The sequence below is a fragment of the Mobula birostris genome, chromosome 14 (genome assembly GCF_030028105.1).
Source record: "Mobula birostris isolate sMobBir1 chromosome 14, sMobBir1.hap1, whole genome shotgun sequence".
In the NCBI taxonomy this organism is placed as follows: Eukaryota; Metazoa; Chordata; class Chondrichthyes; order Myliobatiformes; family Myliobatidae; genus Mobula; species Mobula birostris.
In genome coordinates this window covers 96,954,053-96,966,667 of record NC_092383.1, presented here as the reverse complement: position 1 = coordinate 96,966,667, position 12,615 = coordinate 96,954,053, and the positions used below count along the sequence as shown (strand labels likewise).

The 12,615-nt window shown below is 46.3% G+C and overlaps 1 long non-coding RNA gene across 1 annotated transcript in view; it reads left to right on the top strand.

Annotated features, from left to right (window-relative positions):
- Positions 1-2,879: 2,879 nt before the first annotated feature.
- Positions 2,880-12,615, top strand: part of LOC140210138 (uncharacterized) — a 37,334-nt gene continuing 27,598 nt past the window's right edge. Inside the window, exon 1 of the long non-coding RNA XR_011889165.1 lies at positions 2,880-3,086. This is a non-coding gene — a long non-coding RNA (uncharacterized lncRNA). The remainder of the gene's footprint in view (positions 3,087-12,615) is intronic.

Here is a 12,615-nt window from a genome sequence, read left to right as displayed (position 1 = left end):
TGATCCTGTTTACAGTTCATGTTCTATAGATTTGCTCAGTATGCCCGCAGAGAAAGAATCTCAGGGTTGTATGTGATGACATATACGTACTCTAATAATAAAACTTATTTTGAACTTCTTGAATAGAGACCCAGTCTATTACCCACACTAGTGACATGACAGACCCACCACATCAGAAACCAGTCTGGTGAATCTTTGTGATAATTCCCCTTCAGCTTCCATTTCTCACCCATTATCACAGATTCCAACATTGTCCCCGCTCCCAGTGTCAGCTGGGGAGATGTGTGGTTCCCAGTTTTCTCTCTCTCCCTCCTTTTTGAAACAGTCTGTAGGAACCATTCCTGAAACTGTAGAGTTTGCCAGATGATAACCAGGAAGTTGAGTAACTCTACTGACACTTTGTCACAGACTCCGGGATGGAGATCATCAGGCCTGTGTCAATTATCCATTTTCATGATGTTATTTCATCATTGACGCTGATTGATTTTATTTCTACACTAGCATTCAACACTTGTCTATCCTGTATTTCTGGCAGGTTTTTGTGTGTTCCACAAAGACACACAAAAAGCCATGGTTATTTCCTCTACTGTTCCTTCATTCCCCATAACAGAGACCCACGTCTGTCTGTAAGGGAACTACAGTTGTACCTGCTGCTGTGTTTGTTTCATGTCCTGATTCCGGCTCTCACAGTCTGTCCTTAATATCCTTCAACTTTCCATTTTCACTTTCTTCAACGATATATCTGTGACCCTTTGCTGTGTTCATTATCAATCGCAATCCTCAGGCTTACGACTCATTCTGCAGGTTAACAACCGTTTCTGGCAATGATATCAGGATTTTCTTTATCATTCTCTCTCACTGCTTGTATGTCCAATTTTGTGATTTGAGTTATTGACAGATCGACAGTCTGTCTGCCGAGAGAGAGTGAAAACCAGCACTTGGGACCAAAAACGAAGATGACTGTTAACAATTTCCATTCTTTTTCTCCATTCCAGTGCCCCTCCACCACTTCCTGCCCCCACCATCCACCATTTCTACAGCGATTTCCCATCAGGATCTTTTCCCATGAAACATCTCCAGACCAGATCCCAGTTCCTGGGTTCTGAGGGGTCCTGGGTCACATGTACTCAATTCCACATCCCTGCCAATCCTTCCCAATCCTGTGAACAACTGATACCTGTTTCTCAAGCTCCGTTTCCAGAATTAGAAGCAGGATGGTTCTATGGCTACAGAAAAAGCCAATCCTCTGTCCCAATACCCACCAGTAACCAAACATTTCTTGCTCTCCATGTCAAACTGGTGTTTTATGAGGGTGTGACAGGAGAGGCAGCTTCACTGTGCCCAACCTACACTCTCCGTGCCCTGGTAGTGTGGGACCCAGAAATGCCTGAGTCGAGAAAGTAACAGCGAACCTGGAGAGAAGGATGTTAAAGACAAAGGCTTGCTCTGAATCAAACTTACAGAGTGAGGCACAGAGAGTTAGCCAGCAGGAGATCAGCAGATGCCTGGTGTTCATTGTTCTCACAGAGCAGTATAGATGTTGGTGGGCTGCACAAAGCTTCATCCCCTAGTCAGTACGTTGTGAAGAGCAGTTGACAAGAAAGTAGGTGTTGTGCAAAAGGTGAAATACAGAGGTGTGATCACAAGCAGAAAGCCACAGCGCTCGACGTCACAAGCAGACTGACTGATGTCAGTATTTCACCTCACACCAAATAAGAACAATAAAATCAGGAGGATTTTTGGCCCCTTGTTCCTGCTCCACAATCAATGAGACTATGACTGATCTTTTATCTCATCACCGCAGTCCTGACCAAAAGAATAGAAAAGCCAACATAAAGTGGTGGATATGGCCCAGTCCATCACAAGAAAAACCCTCCCCACCACTGAGCAGATCTACAAGGAGCACTGCGACAAGAAAGCAACGTGCATCATCAAGGACCCCGACCATCCAGTCCATAATCTCCTTTCATTGCTGCTGTCAGAAAGGAGGTACGGACCTCAGGTTCCACACCACCAGGTTCAGGAACAGTTACACATCAGACTCCTGAACCAGCGTGGATAACTTCACACACCGCCACTCTGAATTGATTCCACAACCTATGGACTCACTTTCAAGGATTTCATGTTGTGGAGCATATGAGGAGCATTTGATGGCTCTGGGCCTGTACTCACTGAAATTTGGAAGAATGAGTGGAAATTTCATTGAAACCTATCGAATGTTGAAAGACCGCGACAGAGGACATAAGAAAATGCTTCTTATGGTGAAGGGGTGTAGGACCAGAGGACACAGCCTCCGAATAGAGGAACGTCCATTTACCCTGATCCAACACAAACTGCATTTTATTCTCCATTTGACTCTTTCTCTGCACACCTGACCAAACAATCTCATCTCCCTGAAGTCTGAAGCTTTCATACAACAACCCAAGGGATTAAATCCTCACCCTGTGGATTGTCAGTCATGAAGGTATTAAAAAACTGTAGAACACTGAATGAGCCAGGGACAGGGGAAACAGTAAAAACAAATATATTCTTTGTAGTGGAAGGAATGGAGGCTGCCATTTTATGTGTGTTCTCTGCGGCCACCATTTTGTGAGCTGGCTCCTCCCCGGGGACAGTTTGATCAGAGCAGCAAAAAGTAGATGCAGTGGGTTCGACAATCTGATAAATAAGAGAACATTTCCAAATAAAAAACTCATTTTGATTTCGTCAGACTGACAGGCTTATCAAAGAAGCAGCCTGTGCGACCTGACGAAGACTGAGCTGCGTATTTGGATGAACTGGGTTGAACAAAGGAAGTGACATGGGGCAAGAGCAATAAATTAATACTGTTTGTGGCCTTGTGCCAGATCCAGTGAGAGGCTGGCACAGGTCAGTCAGATGAAACAGAGCCACTGAAATCGAAACACAACAGTTTAATCGACAAGGCAGAGAATACGAATGAAGGGTTTCAGCGACACAAGAAGTGTGTGACCTTGGTGAAAGTCTTGCAAAGTTGTAACATGGTGGCAGGAAGTGGTTGAGGCTGTGAAACAGAAAATGGTGCTGGAGTCCAGCTGTCTCTGGAGTGAGAGAGAAAACACATACATGTAAGGGGGTTTCGTCTTTTTTGTTACTGTAGGGGCTTATTAAAATGGCTTCTTTGTTATGTTATACTTGGGAATGCTTCTTTGTTATGTTAAACGCTGAGAAAGTTCTTGTGCTGGCAGTTTGTTTTGGATTATCTACTGATAGGAGGACAAATGAACCAATTGGGTTAATTGTTATGCCTGTGGGGTGTCTGTAAGAGATTGTATGCACAGGGTTTTGGGGGGAGAAGGCAGGAGAGAGAGAGACAGAGGATGGACCAGGTGCTGTGAGTCCGCTAACGGGGTCGTACCCCGAGGAGGGCGTTCCGCGAGGAAAGGAGACGGAGATGGACTCATGTGGAGCGTCTGTTCGACCACTATTGTTGGTCCCAGGCGGCCGGTCGAGGTGGTCCGACGGGTCTCAGGGTGAAGAAGAAGGGTCCTGAGCTCCAACTGTTTGTGCACGAAGAGATTGAACTTTGATAAGTGTGGCACCTTTTATTTTCCTTTTATATTTTATTCTCTATTAATTATGTAGTTCCAGTAATATCTATAAACTGTAAATCATTTAATCGTATCTGGTGTATTGTCTGTTATTTGGGTGGGGTGGGGTACATCACACAGCATCCACACAAACTAAGTTTGTGGGGCCGAGGGATGTTTCCCTAGGCCATGGCAAGCTGAGCAACCCTGAGGGTGGCCGGGGAGGCTACATAGTAGGGGTTCGTCTGGGATTGGATCTACTGGTGTGCTGTGTGGTTGCCCTTTTTAAATTAGTAATGTGTGTCTCTGTGGATTATTTGCTGGTTATTGCTGTATGCATGGTGAGTGAGGTCTTTGTTCGAGTTCAGACTAGCATTGACAAGTTGGAGGTGGAACTCGGGGCTGTCCATGCTGTTGGGAGAGAGAGGAAAGAGTGGTCTGATTTGGAGGTAGGGTCTGCGAATAAATGATCTAGCTATGGCAGACTCCGCCTGGCGTTTGGAATAGTGTCCACCCCAAGAGGGGCAGAGACGTGCGAGACGAGGGAGGAGTGGATCTCTCAGTTGTTAGATGAGTGACCGTGCTCGGTTGAGGGAGAGCGACAGGGATTGGTTGAAAGTTTGAGTAGGCGGGCTGGTGACGGTGTTAGAGCTGTCAGGTTCACTTACACCATAGTGACAGCTGTCAGTTACTTGAAAGAGGGGGGAATGTTTTCAGTGTGTCTTCTCTAACTAGGAGGGTGGCTAAATTGCTTGCAGTGCCAGGGGGATCATTTCAGGGGATCAGCCCCTCCTTCAGTTGTTCAGCTGATCAGAGAGGTGTCGGGAAACTTAGTGGAGGCCCAGTGGGGGAACGGCTTGGGGTCTCTGGGGAAGCACGTTCCCAGCAATGTACCAATGAACTTCCGAAAGGAAAAGACTATATTCCTGAAGGCTTAGAGGGGCCAAGCCCCAGGGTGTCATTACGGATAGAGGGAAGCGATGCTAAAGCCATCCTCGACCCCAGGGCGCAGGTCAAGTTGTTGTACAGTTCGTTTTACAACCAGTGTGTGAAACATTTATCCTGGACAACCGCAAGGGCACCGGAGACTTTGGGTACCAGTGGCAGTAGTTATCCAGAAGACGATGATTGGTTAATGACCCTGGAAGTCATGGGGGCATTGTCTGGGCACCCAGCGTGTCGAGTTGCTTCTGAGGACGTGCGTAGCAGCCTTGAGCCGGTATCGAATTTAAACGAGACCCGGCGGTGGTACGGCTTGGGGAAAGTAGCTGAGGATGAGACCCTCTTAGTAGATGCTCCGAACCACCACGAGGGAGGGGAGTTGACCGCTGAAGACACCTCAGTGAGAGAGGGGTTGCGGCAACTGGACCCTAGCGCAGTGGAAGACGTAGGCAGCATGTGTGTGGATTATGCGACGTGGTTTAATGTGCTGGATCTGAGGAGTGGATGTTGCCAGATCCCGAGGAGTGCGTCTGTCGAGCCGAAGATGGCCATTGTTAGTTCTTTAGGATTATTCTGATCCGAAAAGATGCCCAAGGGCTTATCCCGAGCCCCTGCATCCTTCCCGCGGGGCATGAGGAAGACCATGGGGGAAGTGAAGGTGTGTGGAGTTTTGGTGTATGTGGATGACCGCCTAGAGCTTGGATTCGCCTTGGGGGACTATGAGGCGAGGCGAGTGGCTGAGCCCGGGTGACCGAAGCGAAGTGTCAAATGTGGAGGAGTTTTTGGCCAGAGGAGTTTGGTGCAATGTGAGAAAATTGACCCGACATACCAGTTGAACTTCCTGGTGTTGGAGCAGACGGTGGAGGACCTGGGGATGGAAACCCAGGTCGTCAATCTGAATGAGACACAAGGGAGAGAGGGGATTTGCACCACTGAACTGAGTGCTCAGAAATGCTGGCCGGAGACTGAGTGCCGCACTTGTGGGGCGACCATTGCAGACTTGGAATTCACGCTCGTCAACGTGGAGAAGGAGCAGCGGAATTCCGAGCCGACACTGCGGTCATGTACTGATGAATTAATCCAGCGAGAAGAAACAATGACCCACCTTCGAAGGGATCAGCGGAAACCCAAGACGTCGATTCAGAAAAGATTGGAAGACTTACAAGTTGGGGAAGATCAGGGAAGTGTTCTGACTAAGGCCAACAGAAAACTGAGAGTCCAGGGAAGGGAGTTTAGAAACCATAGAAACCATAGAAACTACAGCACAGAAACAGGCCCTTTGGCCCTTCTTGGCTGTGCCGAACCATTTTCTGCCTAGTCCCACTGACCTGCACACAGACCATATCCCTCCATACACCTCCCATCCATGTATCTGTCCAATTTATTCTTAAATGTTAAAAAAGAACCCGCATTTACCACCTCGTCTGACAGCTCATTCCATACTCCCACCACTCTCTGTGTGAAGAAGCCCCCCCTAACGTTCCCTTTAAACTTTTCCCCCCTCACCCTTAGCCCATGTCCTCTGGTTTTTTTCTCCCCTTGTCTCAGTGGAAAAAGCCTGCTTGCATTCACTCTATCTATACCCATCATAATTTTATATACCTCTATCAAATCTCCCCTCATTCTTCTACGCTCCAGGGAATAAAGTCCTAACCTATTCAACCTTTCTCTGTAACTGAGTTTCTCAAGTCCTGGCAACATCCTTGTAAACCTTCTCTGCACTCTTTCAACCTTATTTATATCCTTCCTGTAATTTGGTGAACAAAACTGAACACAATACTCCAGATTCGGCCTCACCAATGCCTTATACAACCTCATCATAACATTCCAGCTCTTACACACAATACTTCGATTAATAAAGGCCAATGTACCAAAAGTTCTCTTTACGACCCTATCTGCCTGTGAAGACACTTTTAGGGAATTTTGTATCTGTATTCCGAGATCCCTCTGTTCCACTGCACTCCTCAGTGCCTTACCATTAACCCTATATGTTCTACGTTGGTTTGTCCTTCCAACGTGCAATACCTCACACTTGTCAGTATTAAACTCCATCTGCCATTTTTCAGCCCATTTTTCCAGCTGGTCCAAGTCCCTCTGCAGGCTCTGAAAACCTTCCTCACTGTCTACTACACCTCCAATCTTTGTATCATCAGCAAACTTGCTGATCCAATTTACCACATTGTCATCCAGATCATTTATATAGATGACAAATAACAATGGACCCAGCACTGATCCCTGTGGCACACCACTAGTCACAGGCCTCCACTCAGAGAAGCAATTCTCTACCACCACTCTCTGGCTTCTTCCATCGAGCCAATGTCTAATCCAATTTACCGCCTCTCCATGTATACCTAGCGACTGAATTTTCCTAACTAACCTCCCATGCGGGACCTTGTCAAAGGTCTTACTGAAGTCCATGTAGACAATATCCACTGCCTTCCCTTCATCCACTTTCCTGGTAACCTCCTCGAAAAACTCCAACAGATTGGTCAAACATGACCTACCATGCACAAAGCCATGTTGACTTTCCCTAATAAGCCCCTGTCTATCCAAATGCTTGTAGATTCTGTCTCTTAGTACTCCTTCCAATAATTTACCTACTACTGACGTTAAACTCACCGGCCTATAATTTCCCGGATTACTTTTCGATCCTTTTTTAAACAACGGAACAACATGAGCCACTCTCCAATCCTCCGGCACTTCACCCGTAGACAGCGACATTTTAAATATTTCTGCCAGGGCCCCCGCAATTTCAACATTAGTCTCCTTCAAGGTCCGAGGGAACACTCTGTCAGGTCCCAGGGATTTATCCACTTTAATTTTCCTCAAGACAGCAAGCACCTCCTCCTTTTCAATCTGTACAGTTTCCATGGTCTCACTACTTGATTCCCTCAATTCCATAGATTTCATGCCAGCTTCCTTAGTAAATACAGATGCAAAAAAACTATTTAAGATCTCCCCCATTTCCTTTGGTTCCGCACAAAGCCGACCACTCTGATCTTCAAGAGGACCAATTTTATCCCTTACAATCCTTTTGCTCTTAATATACTTGTAAAAGCTCTTTGGATTATCCTTCACTTTGATTGCCAAGGCAACCTCATGTCTTCTTTTAGCCCTCCTGATTTCTTTCTTTAGTGTTTTCTTGCACTTCTTATACTCCTCAGGCACCTGATTTACCCTGTTTCCTATACATTTCATACAACTCCCTCTTCTTCTTTATCAGAGTTGCAATATCCCTTGAGAACCAAGGTTCCTTATTCCTATTTAATTTGCCTTTAATCCTGACAGGAACATACAAACTCTGCACTCTCAAAATTTCCCCTTTGAAGGCTTCCCACCTACCAATCACATCTTTGCCAGAGAACAACCTGTTCCAATCCACGCTTTTTAGATCCTTTCTCATTTCTTCAAATTTGGCCTTCTTCCAGTTCAGAACCTCAACCCTAGGACCAGATCTATCCTTGTCCATGATCAAATTGAAACTAATGGTGTTATGATCACTGGAACCAAAGTGCTCCCCTACACAGACTTCTGTCACTTGCCCTGATTCGTTTCCTAACAGTAGATCCAATATTGCATCCCCTCTAGTTGGTCCCTCTATATATTGATTTAGAAAACTTTCCTGAACACATTTTACAAACTCTAAACCATCTAGGCCCCTAACAGTATGGGAGTCCCAATCAATATATGGAAAATTAAAATCCCCTACCACCACAACTTTATGTTTCCTGCAGTTCCCTGCTATCTCTCTGCAGATTTGCTCTTCCAAGTCTCGTTGACTATTGGGTGGTCTGTAATACAATCCCACTAATGTGGCCATACCTTTCCTGTTTCTCAGCTCCACCCATAAGGACTCAGTAGACAAGCCCTCTAATCTGTCCTGCCTGAGCACTGCTGTAATATTTTCCCTAACAAGCAATACTACTCCCCCACCTTTCATTCCTCTGCCTCGATCACATCTGAAACATCGGAACCCTGGAATATTAAGCTGCCAGTCCTGCCCCTCCTGTAACCAAGTTTCACTAATTGCTACAACATCATAATTCCACGTGTCAATCCACGCCCTCAACTCATCCGCCTTCCCCGCAATACTCCTAGCATTGAAATATATACACCTCAGAAGTTTGACTACACTCCCGAGGAGGTGAAGAAATGGAGGACAGATCTCGGAAAAGGGAGGCGGACACTTGAAGGGAACCTGAAGATGACTATCGGCAGTTTAAGTGAAGTGGAAAAACTGAAAGTTGACCTGGAAGAAGTCATCAGGAAGAAAAAACTGGAGGCTGAACATCCTTTAACTGCTGCTTTTCAGGTCAGTGTGGAAGAAGCTGGTGGGGTAACTGCGTCCCAGATTGAGATGGCCAAGAACCGTGAGTCAGAACTGCTGAGGCTGTGGCGAGAGTTGAAGGAGTCCCCAAAGAAGCTGACGTCTCGACTGCAGGAGGCTGAAGGGGTAGCCCCGGCTAAATGTTTCAGTTTGGAGAAACTTAAACAGCAGCTACCGATCGAGGGAATGAGGAAGAATACGGATTCGAAGGATGATGTGCCGGACATGTGGTACATGCTGCCTTTCGCTAACTTCCCCGTGATTGAGGAAGAGACCTTTGGCCCTTCTCCCACTGAGTCAGGTGTAGTGGGGAGGGCTAGCTGTGGGCAGTCTGAGTTACGGCAGGACCAGGAAGGAAGAGAGGCGGGGCCCCGGACACGGGACAGGGGGCTCCGAGCTGTAGTGGTGGCCTGAGTGAGAGAGGAGTTGGCAAGCAGGCCCGAGGTATCCTAGTAGTGTCTGAGCCTTTAGGGTTTAGGTGAGGGGGTATGGAAGTCTCGGAGGGTTAAGAAGCTCCCAGATAGGTTGGCCTATGTAGCGCCCATGGGGCAGGCGTAATGTCCACTGTTTGGGGAGCTCTGTCACTGTGTGTATCTGTGTATGTGTGTGTTGTGTGTCTGCAGGACTGGTTGGCGAGTTATATAGAAATCATGAGGACATGACTTTATTTGGTGGGTGCAGAGTGTAAGGGGGTTTCGTCTTTTTTGTTACTGTGTAGCTTAATTAAAATGGCTTCTTTGTTATGTTATACTTGGGAATGCTTCTTTGTTATGTTATACTTGGGAATGCTTCTTTGTTATGTTAAACGCTGAGAAAGTTCTTGCGCTGGCAGTTTGTTTTGGATTATCTACTGATAGGAGGACAAATGAACCAATTGGGTTAATTGTTATGCCTGTGGGGTGTCTGTAAGAGATTGTATGCGCGGGGTTTTGGGGGGAAAAGGCGAGAGAGACAGACAGAGGATGGACCAGGTGCTGTGAGTCCGCTAACGGGGTCGGACCCCGAGGAGGGCGTTCGGCGAGGAGAGGAGACGGAGACGGACTCGTGTGGAGCGTCTGGTCAACCACCGATGTTGGTCCCAGGCGGCCGGTCAAGGTGGTCCAAGGGGTCACAGGGTGAAAAAGGAGGGTCCTGAGCTCCAACTGTTTGTGCACGAAGAGATTGAACTTTGATAAGTGTGGCGCCTTTTATTTTCCTTTTATATTTTATTCTCTCTCACATGAGAGGCACATCACCATCTCAGGGGGCATTGTAAAGACTAACTGCGAGCTAGCTTGTCCTCGGCCTCTTCTCGTCGAAGCCTCTCGAGTCAAAGCCTCAAAGCTCCACTCCTTCACTGGCCCACTCACTCACTGGCCGCTTTCCACAAGCCACTTCACTTGAGCTACCCCTCTATTTATCTGTTTGAGCTTTTCAAAATGTTTGGTCACCTGACCTCGACTGCCCAATCAGCTGCTTTCTGCTGAGTCTGAGCTATTCAAATCTTGATTGTCTAATCAGCGGCTTTCTGCTGATCTATTCAAATCTTGATTGACTTGATTGCACAGACCAACTGCCAAAACTGCCAGAATCTCTCGAGTCAAAGCCTCAAAGCTCCACTCCTTCACTGGCCCACTCACTCACTAAAAAAGATGAGATTATGAACAGATGGACTGAATATATTCAGGAATTGTTTGAAGACGATCGAGGCAAAAAAACAGAAATTAAGAAAAACACCGAAGGTCCAAGTATTTTAAAATCTAAAGTTCATAATGCAATAAATAAGATGAAGAAAGGAAAGGCAGCAGGTCCTGATGAATTAGTAATAGAACAAATTATTGTCCTTGAAGATTATAGAATTGAAAAACTTACTGATTTAATCAATGACATTTATGAGACTGGAATAATACCAGAAGAGGTGGAAAAATCAGTATTTATCACTCCTCCTAAGAAACCTGGAGCGATAGAATGTGAACTACATAGGATTATAAGTTCAATGAGTCATATCACCAAGATACTTCTGAGAATTTTGATGACAAGAGCTAAAAGTAAGATACAAGCTGAAGTAGGTAAAGAACAATGTGGTTTCGTGAAAGACAAAGGTACAAGAAAGACAATATTGATGTTAAGGATACTATCAGAACGAGCTATTCAAGTGCAAACAGATTTGTTTGTTTTATCGACTACATAAAAGCATTTGATAAAGTGAAGCACAATAAGTTATTTGAAATATTACAGAAAGCCCTAGATCTAGATTCGAAAGACCTCGGCCTAATCATAAATCTGTACTGGGAACAAACTGCCGCTGTAAGAATAGATGGAGAAGTAAGTCAGTTTACGAAAATCAAGAGAGGCATTAGACAAGGGTGTGTTTTCTCCCCTGATTTATTTGTGTACAGTGAAACAATATTACAAAAAATAAGAGACATCTTGGGAATCAATCCACACACATCAAAGTTGCTGGTGAACGCAGCAGGCCAGGCAGCATCTCTAGGAAGAGGTACAGTCGACGTTTCGGGCTGAGACCCTTCATCAGGACTAACTGAAGGAAGAGTTAGTAAGAGATTTGAAAGTGGGAGGGGGAGGGGGAGATCCAAAATGATAGGAGAAGACAGGAGGGGGAGGGATGGAGCCAAGAGCTGGACAGGTGATTGGCAAAAGGGATATGAGAGGATCAGGGGACAGGAGGCCCAGGGAGAAAGACAAGGGGGAGGGGGAAAAAACAAACAAACCCAGAGGATGGGCAAGGGGTATAGTCAGAGGGACAGAGGGAGAAAAAGGAGAGAGAGAAAGAATGTGTGTATATAAATAAATAAACCCGCCGATAAGTGGGGTGCTGTTGTAGTCTGGCGTACCGACCTCTACCTTGCCGAGGCACAGTGACAACTCACGGATACCTCCTCTTATTTACCCCTCGATTGTGACTCCACTAAGGAGCACCAGGCCATTGTCTCCCACACCATCACTGACTTTATCCGCTCAGGGGATCTCCCATCCACTGCTACCAACCTTATAGCTCCCACACCTCGCATTTCCCGTTTCTACCTCCTACCCAAGATCCACAAACCTGCCTGTCCTGGCAGACCTATTGTCTCAGCTTGCTCCTGCCCCACCGAACTCGTTTCTGCATACCTCGACACGGTTTTATACCCCCTTGTTCAATCCCTTCCTACCTATGTTCGTGACACTTTTCACGCTCTTAAACTTTTCGATGATTTTAAGTTCGCTTTATTTTCACCATGGATGTCCAGTCCCTATATACTTCCATCCCCCATCAGGAAGGTCTCAAAGCTCTCTGCTACTTTTTGGATTCCAGACCTAATCAGTTCCCCTCTACCACCACTCTGCTCCGTCTAGCGGAATTAGTCCTTACTCTTAATAGTTTCTCCTTTGGCTCCTCCCACTTCCTCCAAACTAAAGGTGTAGCTATGGGCACCCGTATGGGTCCAAGCTATGCCTGCCTTTTTGTTGGCTCTGTGGAACAATCTATGTTACAAACCTATTCTGGTATCTGTCCCCCACTTTTTCTTCGCTACATCGATGACTGCATTGGCGCTGCTTCCTGCACGCATGCTGAGCTCGTTAACTTCATTAACTTTGCCTCCAACTTTCACCCTGCCCTCGTTTACCTGGTCCATTTCCAACACCTCCCTCCCTTTTCTAGATCTTTCTGTCTCTATCTCTGGAGACAGCTCATCTACTGATGTCTACTATAAGCCTGCTGACTCTCACAGCTATCTGGACTATTCCTCTTCTCACCCTGTCTCTTGCAAAAATGCCATCCCCTTCTTGCAATTCCTCCGTCTCCGCCACATCTGC